Source organism: Amblyomma maculatum, chromosome 1, assembly GCF_055883805.1.
Source record: "Amblyomma maculatum isolate TAMU_Amacu chromosome 1, ASM5588380v1, whole genome shotgun sequence".
Taxonomy (NCBI): domain Eukaryota; kingdom Metazoa; phylum Arthropoda; class Arachnida; order Ixodida; family Ixodidae; genus Amblyomma; species Amblyomma maculatum.
Window position 1 is genome coordinate 9,264,424 of NC_139344.1, and position 12,121 is coordinate 9,276,544.

Here is a 12,121-nt window from a genome sequence, read left to right on the forward strand (position 1 = left end):
TGTTAATACAGTGATAGCCATAAATTGAATCTAGGGCATCATGCTCACATACAAGGCTTCTGATAACTGCTGGTCACATGATGTGGGCTATAGCAGAAACCTGTACCTGGTCATCTTACAAGCATTTGCGCAATTGATGCTTTTAATGTGTTGTAAAAGTTTTTGTGTTCTGTTTCTGTATGGGAATGCTTTCCTTATTGAAGGCTAACATTTGGCTTGCTACAGCAAAACCTCTACCTAGTCATCCTAAAAACAGCTCCGCAGTTGGTGCTTTTAGTGTGTTGTAAAAGTATTTGTGTTCTGCTTCTGTATGGCAATGCTTTTCTCGTTGAAGACTAGCATGAGGCTTCCAAAAAATTTTCAGATGCCATTTGCTGTAGCCGATTTCGTAGGCCAACAGGAAGCAGCATTTTGAACATGGAAAACTGTCATCCACGGGGGAAAAACAGCAACATCTCTTTGCATTCTCATTTCTTTGGTATGGCTAAAAGTGAGTATTGTATCATTATCTATATTATTAATATTGAATCATGATTGTCAGTGTTGAAGTTGTTTGAGCGTGATGATTTTAAACATACAGGACATCCCTTCGACATTAAGGTTTTAGCTTGTTTACATGTAGGATGTAGAACTGGTTTCAACAAACTTTATGCAGCAAATTCTTTTTACATTGTCCACCATGTTACTTTTTGTCATTGTCCATTGAAGTAAATGACCAGTATTTTACGTTTACACAGTCGTCCACTCTTAGCTTGAATGGGAATGTGTGGCATGCAGTTTGCAAAATAGCAATGCATCCGTCACAGCCATGCATCAAGGCTAAGTGGCTTGTGCGTAGAGGGACCAGCCGCTCCAGCTTCACGTCACCTGCCTCTTTGCTCCGGTGTGCAGACATGCATTGAGGCAAAGTGGTTTATGTGTAGAGAAACCAGGAGCTTCTTTGTCACATCTGGCTGTTTGTTACGGTGTGCAGATGCGCATCGAGGCAAAATGGCTGATGTGTAGAGGGACCAGGAGCTGCTGCTTAACGTCGTTCGCCTCTTTACTACAGTGCACAGCCGTGCATTGATGCTAAGTGGCTTGTGCATGGAGGGCCCAGGAGCTGCAGCTTCACGTCTGCCTCTTCGCTCAGGTACGCAGGTGCGTATTGAGGCAAGATGGCTTATGCATAGAGGGACCAGGAGCTGCTGTGTGGTGTAGTCTGTATATTTGCTATGGTGCGTATCGAAGTACAATGGGGGGGCTCATGTGTAAAGGTACCATGAGCTGCTGCGTTATGTCGTCTGCCTCTTTACTATGGTGCGCAAGCATGCATCAAGGCAAAGTGGCTTATGCATAGAAGGACCAGGAGCTGTTGCTTCACATCTGCTATGATGCGCAGCTGCATATTGTGGGTGGTGGTGGAAAACATTGCCATCAGATACAAATACAGGAGGTTACTCACTAGCTGACCCTGAGGGGGCCTGACCTGACAAAAACAAGGGGTCCCTAGTTTGGGACCCCAGTGGTGGTAGAGGGACTAGAACTGGTACTTCACGCTGTCTGCCTCTTCGCTACGGTGTGCAGCTGCGATGAATGCAGTGGCATCTCAAAAAGTGCATGCCACGCACTCGCATGTTCAGCCTGAGTGGACGACTGTGTACCTGCTATAGCTTTGTTATTCATAGAATAAACCTAGGCCAAGTTGGATAGCTCACCTCATATGTGGTCAGCAAAGAAAAGCCACTCCAGAAAATCTGATGCATTTACTGTCATAGGATTCTTATTCATATACATGCTACTGACAAGTCAGATTCTTCACCCTCAGAAATGCCAGAAAAATAACCAAGGGTGCGTCTGTAATAGTCTAGCTTGCTCTTTCTCTGCATTGCTGTGGGTGGGACAGGTGTGAATCTTTGATTTTAAGCTTGCAACAAGTATGTTATTGTAGTTTAAAGGCAAAACGGTACTAATAATCGTAGCCCCCCGTGGCCTTTATCCCCTTTTAATAGTGTTGCTAGACACCGAATTATTAGTTTACTCTGCACTGTTTCTGTCTAGTTAATGTGCGGAGATGTACAGCCTCGTCCACTTCTAGCTATAACATGCTCACCGCCTTCAAAACGCTGTTGCGTTCGAACCGGCCACACAATAAAGCTAAGTGGCAGGCCATGTGAAGCAGCACATCCGGGTCCCTGTGTGTGTGCACCGATTTGCATCGATATGTGGCTGTTTCGTACGTAATGTTGATTTGAAAGCAGTGTCTGTGTTATAGCTAGAAGTGGACGACCCTGTACATATATTTATATGACTTGGAGTTGTCGACTTTGCACTTAGAAACATTGTAGCGTTATCTGATGTGTTGCTTTCATTTCTTTAATGATTTCTGTAAGGGATCGGTGGGTATACTAGGCACCTTTATTAGTCTGCTCTTTTTGGGTCACCTGTTCACTGCCCAGCTGCGGCCGTCTCCCACTTGCCCTCGGACAGGAGGCAGAGAGACGTGCACAGAGAGGCAGCTACAGCAGCTACAGTGCTTAACGGAAACGTAGGCAGAGAGGGAAAGAAGTTCCCTCTTCCGAGGACTTTGCTGTCGCACTTGAAGACGCGGGGACAAGCAGTTTGTTCTCGTTGCTGTGTCATGTAGGGGGCTCATTTTTATTTCAGGAGCTTTACGAACAGTATACAACTAAGGGGTCCTTAGTACTAAGCGTACTAAGGGGTCCTTAGTACTCTGACTGGACCCATCACCCGGAGGTAGCACAGCTTTGAAACGAGCACCTCTTTTGGAAGAACTGCTTATCGTTCAAAGAAAAAACACTGTCAGGTTGAAGGGTGTAAGGCCCTCTTCCTTGTTGGGGAGCCCATAAAAGTGACAATTATTCAGTGCAGGCGCGCTGAGTGGGGTCTCGTTGAGGATTCCAACCCTGGATGTCAACAATGGTAGGAGATGGCGGCGTTGAAAAAGGGCAAGTGTGTAACAGTGACGGTATGATGCGGAGCGGGAGGATGTGGGTTGGCTCTTCTGATGTGGTCCGCAATGGTGCTGACTCAGACGCCAATAATTGCAATAATTGCCCTGTAAAAGGAGCCGCCAAGGATGCAAGCTTTGGGCAATGGTTGCGCACGTGGGACACCGTTTTGATGGGTTCTATTTATTTTTTCTCTTTTTTTTTCCTAGGGGAGAGAGTTTGGCATGTGACCTAGTGAGCCAATCATTTCGAGGTCCATTCTCTAAATTCCGTTTGTTGTGAAACGAATTTGTTGTCCCTTTTGCATTGCTTGTATTAGGGAGAGGATGAAGAACTTATGAAAGTGGAAAGACATGCCAAAACGTTTGTTAGCCAGTCATGTGTGAGTTCGTTGTCGTTGGGGATGAGAAATGTGGGCGGTGTCCCGAAGTTAATGAAACGGCCCTGCGGCCTGGAGAACTCGTTCTGAGCTAGATTTTGATCTCTTTCCTCTTCGGCATAGATCATGGTCATTGTTTCACCTGTTGTAAATACATACATTCATGTACAAAATTTTCAGTTCATCTTCCTCTCCGTGTGCAAGTTGTTGTGGCCAGATGCAGTAAATTCGCTATTTTCATTTCTATATAACGTGCCTTTCTGAAGATGGTGAGCTCTTTTGTCCAATTCTGTAAGAAAGCAGCAAAGCGCTCCCAAATCTTCCACAAAACTGTGTGATATCTTTAATACTAACTGCAGCTCGGTGTCACTCAAAACATGTAGTTGAGGTAGATTTCTTCCCCCCCCCCCCCTCTTTTTGTTCGTTCAAATGAGGACCAGCGGACACTAACTCTTGCTTTTGTAATGCCCTAGGCCCCGCCTTAAGGCAGTACTCCAATGTCAATACCATCTTTATAGCTATGGCTGTCCAACAGCACTAATGTCTTTTATATACTTCTTTTACTAATCTCTTACCCAAGTGGTGGCTTATACTACGGGGGCGAAAGTCTCTGGACAGTATGTCTGGAGATTTTGGACTAGAATCGCGATGTAAACGAATTGTGACCTTATTTCTCTTGCACACATGAAAGAACTAACGTTCAACTTTCACATCGACAAGTATGGTCCGAGTTTCCTGGTCGATGTAAAAGTTATGTGCTTTGATTGCAGTTTGTGTAGTCCACACACTTGTCCCCGATATTACATAGGGGCAAATTAGGTGCCTTTACAGGGGCAGTTTCTTTGGCGCCCACTACCTTCGCCATAAAAAAGCTACAGTGTTGCTTGTGAACAGCTGGCTGCATTTATAAATACTATTATTTTTTTTGTATAATTTGTTGTGCGTAGTTGAGAAATCCATGACATACATGCACAGCTGGTTGCCAGAATTATGCAACCATATTTCAGTAACTAACATCCATGCTGCATGCTGCCGGTAATACATCAGGAGCTTGTGGTTGTTAGCTTTTTGTGTTTTGTGTAACTATAAGCCTTGCTATTGTAATGTCACATATAGTGCTGTGGGTAAACAAATAACTTTACTTTTAACTCTTGTAGAAGCATGAACACTGCGCAGTCACTGCGGCGGGCTATGCTTCCACATTGGGCTTTAGCCACATGTCAAATGTCTATCTTTATTCTGCTGCAGCAGCTTGCATGTTATCAGATAAGTTACTTCGTCGCAGCTGCTCTAAGGAGACGCTTTCTAGACGCTTGTAGCCTAGATGTTGATGTCGATATACCCCCGACACGCCCAAGGAATGTCTTCGGTAGAGGGTACATGGAAACCAGTGAAATGTGCAGTTTACAGAACAAAAAGGTAACAATTTTAAATGATGTTATTATTGATCACTTCTTTTCAGAGCAGGAACAATGACTTTAGAAATCTGCCTGTTAAACCGCTCAAAATGCAGGTTTCTGCCGCCAATGCGTACCTGTGTAATACTGCAATGCTCTGGCTGTGCTTTATGTTCATATACAGCATCCTTTATGCTTAGTTTCTATGCATGTGCACTCCATGTCTTGGGCATTGCTGAGGGCGCATAGCAGCAAGCATAACATGCCATGTTTGGTCAGAGTGGCATGTTCAAAAAGACGACATAAAAACATTAAAATACTGAATGCCAGGTTCTGGTCAAACTATGTTTGTATCTTTTGTTATTCTGCATGGGTTTTGCTGCAGTTATATGACCTTTCTATATAGTATGTGACAGTTCTGAATGGAGATGCATGCGTACAGTGCCATCTGGAAAAAGCAATTGAGAGAAACTGGCAGTTGCCCTTGGAGATGTGTAATCAAAGTTCAGCACAGATAGCTTGAATTTCATTTTCCCTTCTATTGCAGGAGGAGCCCAGCCTGCTCTTTCCATCTTAGGCCTGAAAGACCAGCAACAGCTGATCGAGCAAATGCACAGGATAGTAACTGCTCCTGGAATCCCGGCCTGCGGAGGCCGCCCACAGAGAACTTGATCATCTCCTCGTTAATTCCGAAATATTAGGTTTCAATAAATACCTTTTCCTTCACCACCTCCCCAAGGCAAGAGCTGTCACGGCCAAGGATAATTAAAAAAAATTATTCAAGTAGATTCTTAATACTCCAGTTGGCCTGCATTTTACCATGCCATTCCTTAACATCAATATTTTTTTAGTGTAGACTATTTATGCATGCAGTTTTTGCAATAAAGCAAAAAAAAAAATGCTTTTTTTACAACCTCTCATGCTGGTATGCCTATGCACTTAGCATGTTTTCAGGAATGGTGCATTTGTGTGAAGCTCAGCTAGCATATGTGCCTCTTTGATGGAAGTTATAATTGCACACTACTGTTCAGTGCGTGAAAGTAAAGCAGACAACAGAAAACTTGAACCTGTTGCATATTCTGTTGTCTGCTTTACTCTCACGACAAAGGCATTGAGCACTAGTATGTGACTGAAATTTCCATGGCACATGCTTGCTGAGCTTTACACAAATGTTATTGGCAAGTTTTTACACCAATAGCGGGCCCTGCAAGCATGTTCCGGGAAACGTCCGAATGTCCGCCTCCGGCTGCCCGTCGGACGTCCGTGGGACGCGATCCGGATCCACGAACGACAGTCCGACGGACGTCCGCTGTACGTATATCGAACATAACCGGACTTCCGTCGGATGTCCGAAGGTCCGAAAACGGACGTCCGTCGGTCGACCGTCGGACGTCTATGGCCGTCTGGGATTGTTTGTTTAACTTGTCGCTCACATTTTTAGTGAACCTTATAGCTGTTAGTAAAATTATTTACCGAGTTCTGATAAACAGCACGCCACAAGGTGACCGCGATTTCATGTGTAGATCATGTCATTATACATTATACTGTTTGCTTATTACGAAGCGCAGCTGTAGGTGATGTAACATCAGTTATATTTTTGGCGCACAAGCTCCCGTACACCCCATTTAGCCCGTATCACTCACTGAAATTCGCTATATGGCAGCTGGGCACTTGAGTAGACGCAACTTCGCATTGTAAGGGAGGAGAAGGCTATTGTGTAAAATAAAAGAAGCGGACAGAAGAGAAAAAGCACACGGGGGGCAGAAATTATGCGTAGGGCACTGGCAAGCCTTGGCCGCGGCGAACGCTCCAGCAGGCAAGCAGAGACAAATTCTAAAAACACTACTTCGCAGCAGGAGAAGAGAAATGCGTACACGGAGGGAGACTCGGACGAAACAAAACCGACCTCACGCTCGGACGTTTCGAAGGAAGGGCGGAAAAGAGGGGGAAAATGGGAAGGGCGGGGCAACTGTGTCACCCCCGCAGCTCGAAAGTTGGTGGCGAGCGTTCCTGACTGGGCGAGAGAAGAAATGTATACACGCCGACTTTGAAGAGAGCATGCAGTTTTGTGGTATTTGTATACTATTTTTGAAGGAGCTCTTTTCGAACGAAGTTGTCTTACGATCAAATACATGAAGAAAAAAAAACGAAGGAAAATGATTATTGTCCAGGTTATTAATCGCATACTGTTTTTCTCAAAACAGTCTGGTACAGCTAAGAGCCGCGAGAAAACAGGCCAGCGTCCTTGTCATTTGGTTTTGTTTCTTTGCGTGTGGCCCATTCATCCTCTTTTACGACCTGCCGGGGTGGGACGGGCGGCTCTTTTCATTTTTTTTTTTTTCGGAAGTCGGAGGGGCGCATTTTCGCAGCGAGCGGTCCGATTCTACACCGGAAACTAACCCCCTCTCCTCCCCCGCTTCTTGTCAACAGTTCTTGGAAGACTCGGCAGCTTGTGCTCGTGGGTGCGTGCGTGCTTTCAAGTTCGTTGCAGAAGTGTAGAGCGCGACCAAGAGACGATCTCGAGCGCGCGAGGACGCTGTACGTGCGAACGAAATGTTGGAAATGCAAGCGCGTTTTCCAAAGTTGCGCGTTATTAGTTAAAATTACAAGACAGTCAACTTTGTTACCTTCAATAACTAGGCGCTGGACAACCAGACCTCTTTTTCATTCGCATTTATATATTGTCAGGACAAGTGACTGTAATAGTTTTCAACCGCTGTATCCTTTCAGTAACTCCGCCAAGCCATCCTGAAGTAACGCGCTCCTCCGGCGCGTTTGGACAAAAAAAAATCGAAGATGCTCCGCTTTTTCTGTTTTTCTGTTTGTTTGTTTTTTCCTTTTTTCTTTTTGCTCAATAATGGGAGTGTGGTTTCATAGGAACGATACAGTTGATTTTTATTTATTTTATTAGTATTTCGCTTTTGTTTTACAGATTGTTTTGAATTATGGCTTCTATATTTTCTTGCTTGTTACTGTCCCCTCCTGGTCCGCGAGAGACATATTTTCTCAACGCATCCTGCATATCAATATGAGTTTGAGACCCCTATGTTATACAGAGTGATTGAAAATTAATAATATTTATTGAGAGCTACACGAGGTACGCGCAATAAAAGAAGCTAATTGAAAAGAATTCTTTCCTGAAGCAGCTGCCGCAATTTCGGGTTTTTGTTGTGGCTTCAGACTAATAATATGGAGAACTTTTAGTTTAAAGGCGTGAACATGTATCGGAAGGGATTAAAGCGAATTATCTGTCGTACGTACTAAGCCGAGAGATCGCTTGTAGAATAGCCCTGCATGTGGAAGGAATGCTGCATAGGTCCAGAAACTTAAGACTTCTGCTTGAAAAGTACCGGGATAAGAGAGTAGAAACGATCATGACGTCATAGGCGTGAACTTCAACCATTTACTTAGCAGGGAACCAAAGAAATCTTATTGATAAACATGGAAATAGCAAAGCACACTGGGACAATAAATAATGTTTCAGTAAAACAGCAAACAGTACCGAACATATAAGGTAGCGGCAAGAAATATATAATGCAGTGAGTTTCTGGTCACACGTTGTATATCAATAATGCGCAGCTGCAACAGGACTCCCTCGGGAGCTCTGACCACCTAACAAATTTCCAGACAGTCGATTGCTCGATCCTTTGTGCTCACACATATACGCGTGAGCCGCAGGCTTGCGTCTTTCAAGACAAGAACCGAGTTCAAATCACTTCGATGTACAAGTGACCTTCCTGAGTTTGATGTGCCGCGTCAACAACCTCCGGATAAAGCTTTGCTCTCCAAGAGCTAACAGATGGCTATATCTAGGTGAGACGCACTAGCATGGGGAACAGTAGACAACGGGGTCACCGAAAGAATACGATCGACCGCGTTCCTATTCTGCCAAATGATCAATCCCACGGACTTCACTACACGTTGTTCGAACGCTTCGCGCGGCCTTCCACTGTGCGACGAAAAAGCTCACGGCGCTAGGCAGCGGAATGTCCAAGCTGCGACACAGTCCTTAAGGACACGTGTGTGAGACTCGACCTGACCAAAGTTGATACAGTGCAGATCAATATGCCAGCTGTAAAGCCTGTTTAATTTGGTGGGGATCGAATACGCCACACTCAGTGCGCCACCGAAAGTCTCTTACAGCATGCGGGAGATTGGGTGCAACAGGCGTCTCCCACTTCGCATACCTTTGGCACATATGTGTAGGGGCGCAGAATAGCAGAGCGCTTCGCAGAGATTAGATACTGCTATGGCTATCCATGCTCCGTCTACGAACATCTCCTCTAACTATGCGAACACGTGCGCCTGCTTCCCCTGACCATGCACTACAAACATCTGCCTTCTACTTCCAAGCCAGTATAAAAGTTAAGGCCGCCCAACGTAACCTATGTGATCCACTAACTCGGATACCCAATAGCGCACAACAAAGGGCATAATGAAGACAAGGCGGAACCCAAATAGGCGCCACCACCTAGCTATAGTGAAAATATAATCAAAGTAGATTGACTTTGCAAGAGGAATACACAAGAAAACACGTACTAAGCCATGCAGGGTCGTATCATTGGGAGGCTGGATCAATAAACAATCAAGGAACACAGATGTGGGAAAGTTGGCACCTGTGTGCACTAGGCTTTATCAGAAGTTTCGCGCATACGTTAATTAGCTATAACTTTAGGATGAACAAGATGTCCGAGATTATTGAGTTAATAGTCTATCCCGACACCGGCACGAAGCCGTGTGTGACGCATGCACGTACGCACGCACGCACTTACGCACGTCTGCAGTCGCACAGAGTAAATTGTTCCACGACCTTACACAGTGGTACGATGGAATAGTTAATAATAATTGAAAGAAGGAAATAAAAATTAGGGGGACGCTCAAGCTTCCCCTTAACGTTTGACGGGATACAACGCCTTCTCATTCTTCTCTCTATCTCTCTATTTCGGTGGACAACCGCAGTTAATTGCAAATTGGTTATAGGAAAGTAAAGGCGCAGCATCTGTCACAGATCCCGGTGGGAACCTGGACCGCATCTGCATATTTACTACCACATTCCGAATATTTCAGACAAAACTCGACGATACTCAAGCGAAAACCGGGTTAGCGAGGTGGCTTTTGGACCAAATGAGCTGTAACGCTTCGCATATATATGCTGCACTCTCGATAGACGAAACTCGGGTATATTGCCGACATGAGGATAAATGGAACAGCTTGGGACAAATATTTGCCCGCCTCAGTTAAAACACGGGGATTAGGAAAGCTTTATTCCTTATATATCAATATGCCGAGGCCGACTGTGTTTATCCAGAACACAAATGTGGTCCTGATAGTTTTCAAATAAAAATGAAAGGCAAGCAAAGAGCCGATCGCCCGGACGATTCGCCTGTCGAACGTAACTTCCTGCGAACACAAGCATTGTGCAAAAAGTAACATTTGGTTCTTTTGAGAAAATTCAAAGGGATTGCGTTTTGAGAATCCCGCGCAACATGACGAGGATCGATCGGTTCCTGCACCAGTGGCGGTCTACATTGTTAAATTCTTCAACGTCAGCCTCACACGCAGAAATATGGTATGAAATGCCAGAATATATATAAAGTTCCTCGAATCCTCTTTTCCCCAGCCGCGTATTCACTGCTGCTATAATATATCATTAAATAACATTGTCCATATCAAAGTAAAGTCTCCTGCAATACCACAGGTTTCCCCTCTACATTCCATGAGGCAGTCGGCTTAGCAGGAGAAAAGTGGAAAATTCGTATCATTGAAACAGCTATTTTTATGCAACATTGAGTTATACCGCGTGCATGATATATATTGACACTATATCATTTGAGCCTGCTGATAGAAATATACATTGCGCAACAGGAGGTGAAATTAACTGTTATTTATACATATTTTGAAATAACGCTTTAACCGCGCGCTAATTGAGCCGCGGCGGGTATGGTACACTCTGTGGTTGATCGCGAGTTGTCATGAACTTATGCTTGAATTTGTGAACTGGTAGGCGCTGATTGTCTGTTTGAAGCATACTTAGTATTAAGTGCCTAAGATTTGCGCGGTAACTGCTATGAACCTACGAATGAAATTGTCCATTTTTTTTTATGGTTAAATGGTAACCTCTGAATTTAAACAACCTCATCATAAAGTTAACCTATAACATAACTCTAAGCAAACCCACGGTAAACCGAAGAGATCACGTGCCTTTAAGGTTTATATGTTAACCGTCAATTACTTTTGCCAGTGCCCTCGAAACCTATCAATCCTAAACGCCCTTAAATTCGTTTCGCAGCCTCCGTGAGTTTACATTTCGTACGGGGTCAAGAAAAGAGGCGGTGAGCTTTTATGAGCTTTCATCCGGATCCGGTGCACTTCGCCCTGCGACCTTCTACTGATTTTCATGCATCCCTAGAACAAATGGACAAAATATATTTTTGTCAGAAACTTGCAGCAGTTACTATGTGATTCAATCGTTATTTACCAGCTTGAGCTCGAAGTCACGGGCTTTAGTCGAGCTGCAGAAGCCGCATTATGATGGAAACCAAACGCGAAAACGGAAATGTGGTTTGCGATTAATATGACAGCCCGAGGGACTCTAAATAACCCACGTACTGCTTTGGGAAGTATAAATCCGCATGGACTATGTAATCTCTGCAAAAGCACTCATAATATACAGTGTTCTGCAACTTAACCGTCTTGGAAAAGTTTCCAAGACGGTTCCGATAAAGTTACTGAACACTATATACGTAGCCAGGTCTTGCTATTTTGGCTAAATGAAGCTGCAGGTGTTCTACTGCCCCACACTTGGTTTATGTGGAAGATATTCGGTTAAAAGAACATTACATACATTCACTCCAAGCCATATTTTTTTCATGCAAAGGACTACAGCCGCTGGTATCAAGACGGGGGTTCTACAGAAGCCGTAGAAAAAAGAAAAGAAAAGAAAAGAAACTACCTCGACGCTTCTTGAACGACGAGGGAGGGGGGGGGGGGGAGGGGGAGTACGTGAAAAAGAAAGAAAACTGCTTCTCGCTGCGCGGGACCCGCTGCCCCCCATCGGCCCATCTCTTTTCCTTGCGGCAAAGCGGAAAGAACCACGGGGAGGCGAAAGGCATCGAGGCACCCTACCGCGGGGGGCGACAGGAATGCCGAAGCAGAGAGAGATAGCGCGAAAAAAAAAAAAAAAAGAATTGCATGCACCGCACACAGGGAGATTCTCGCTGCTTTTTGCAGCTTCTCTCCCCCCCTCCTCCCTTCTTGAGGTCACATGTCCAAATGGCGGGAAAACACATCCCGCGCGAGCTAAGATGCGCGGCCGCGGCGTCACTCAGTCGACGGCCAGCCTCCGTGTGGGCGCGATGCGTACTGCCTAATCTTATCGTCCGCTTTTATTTCAC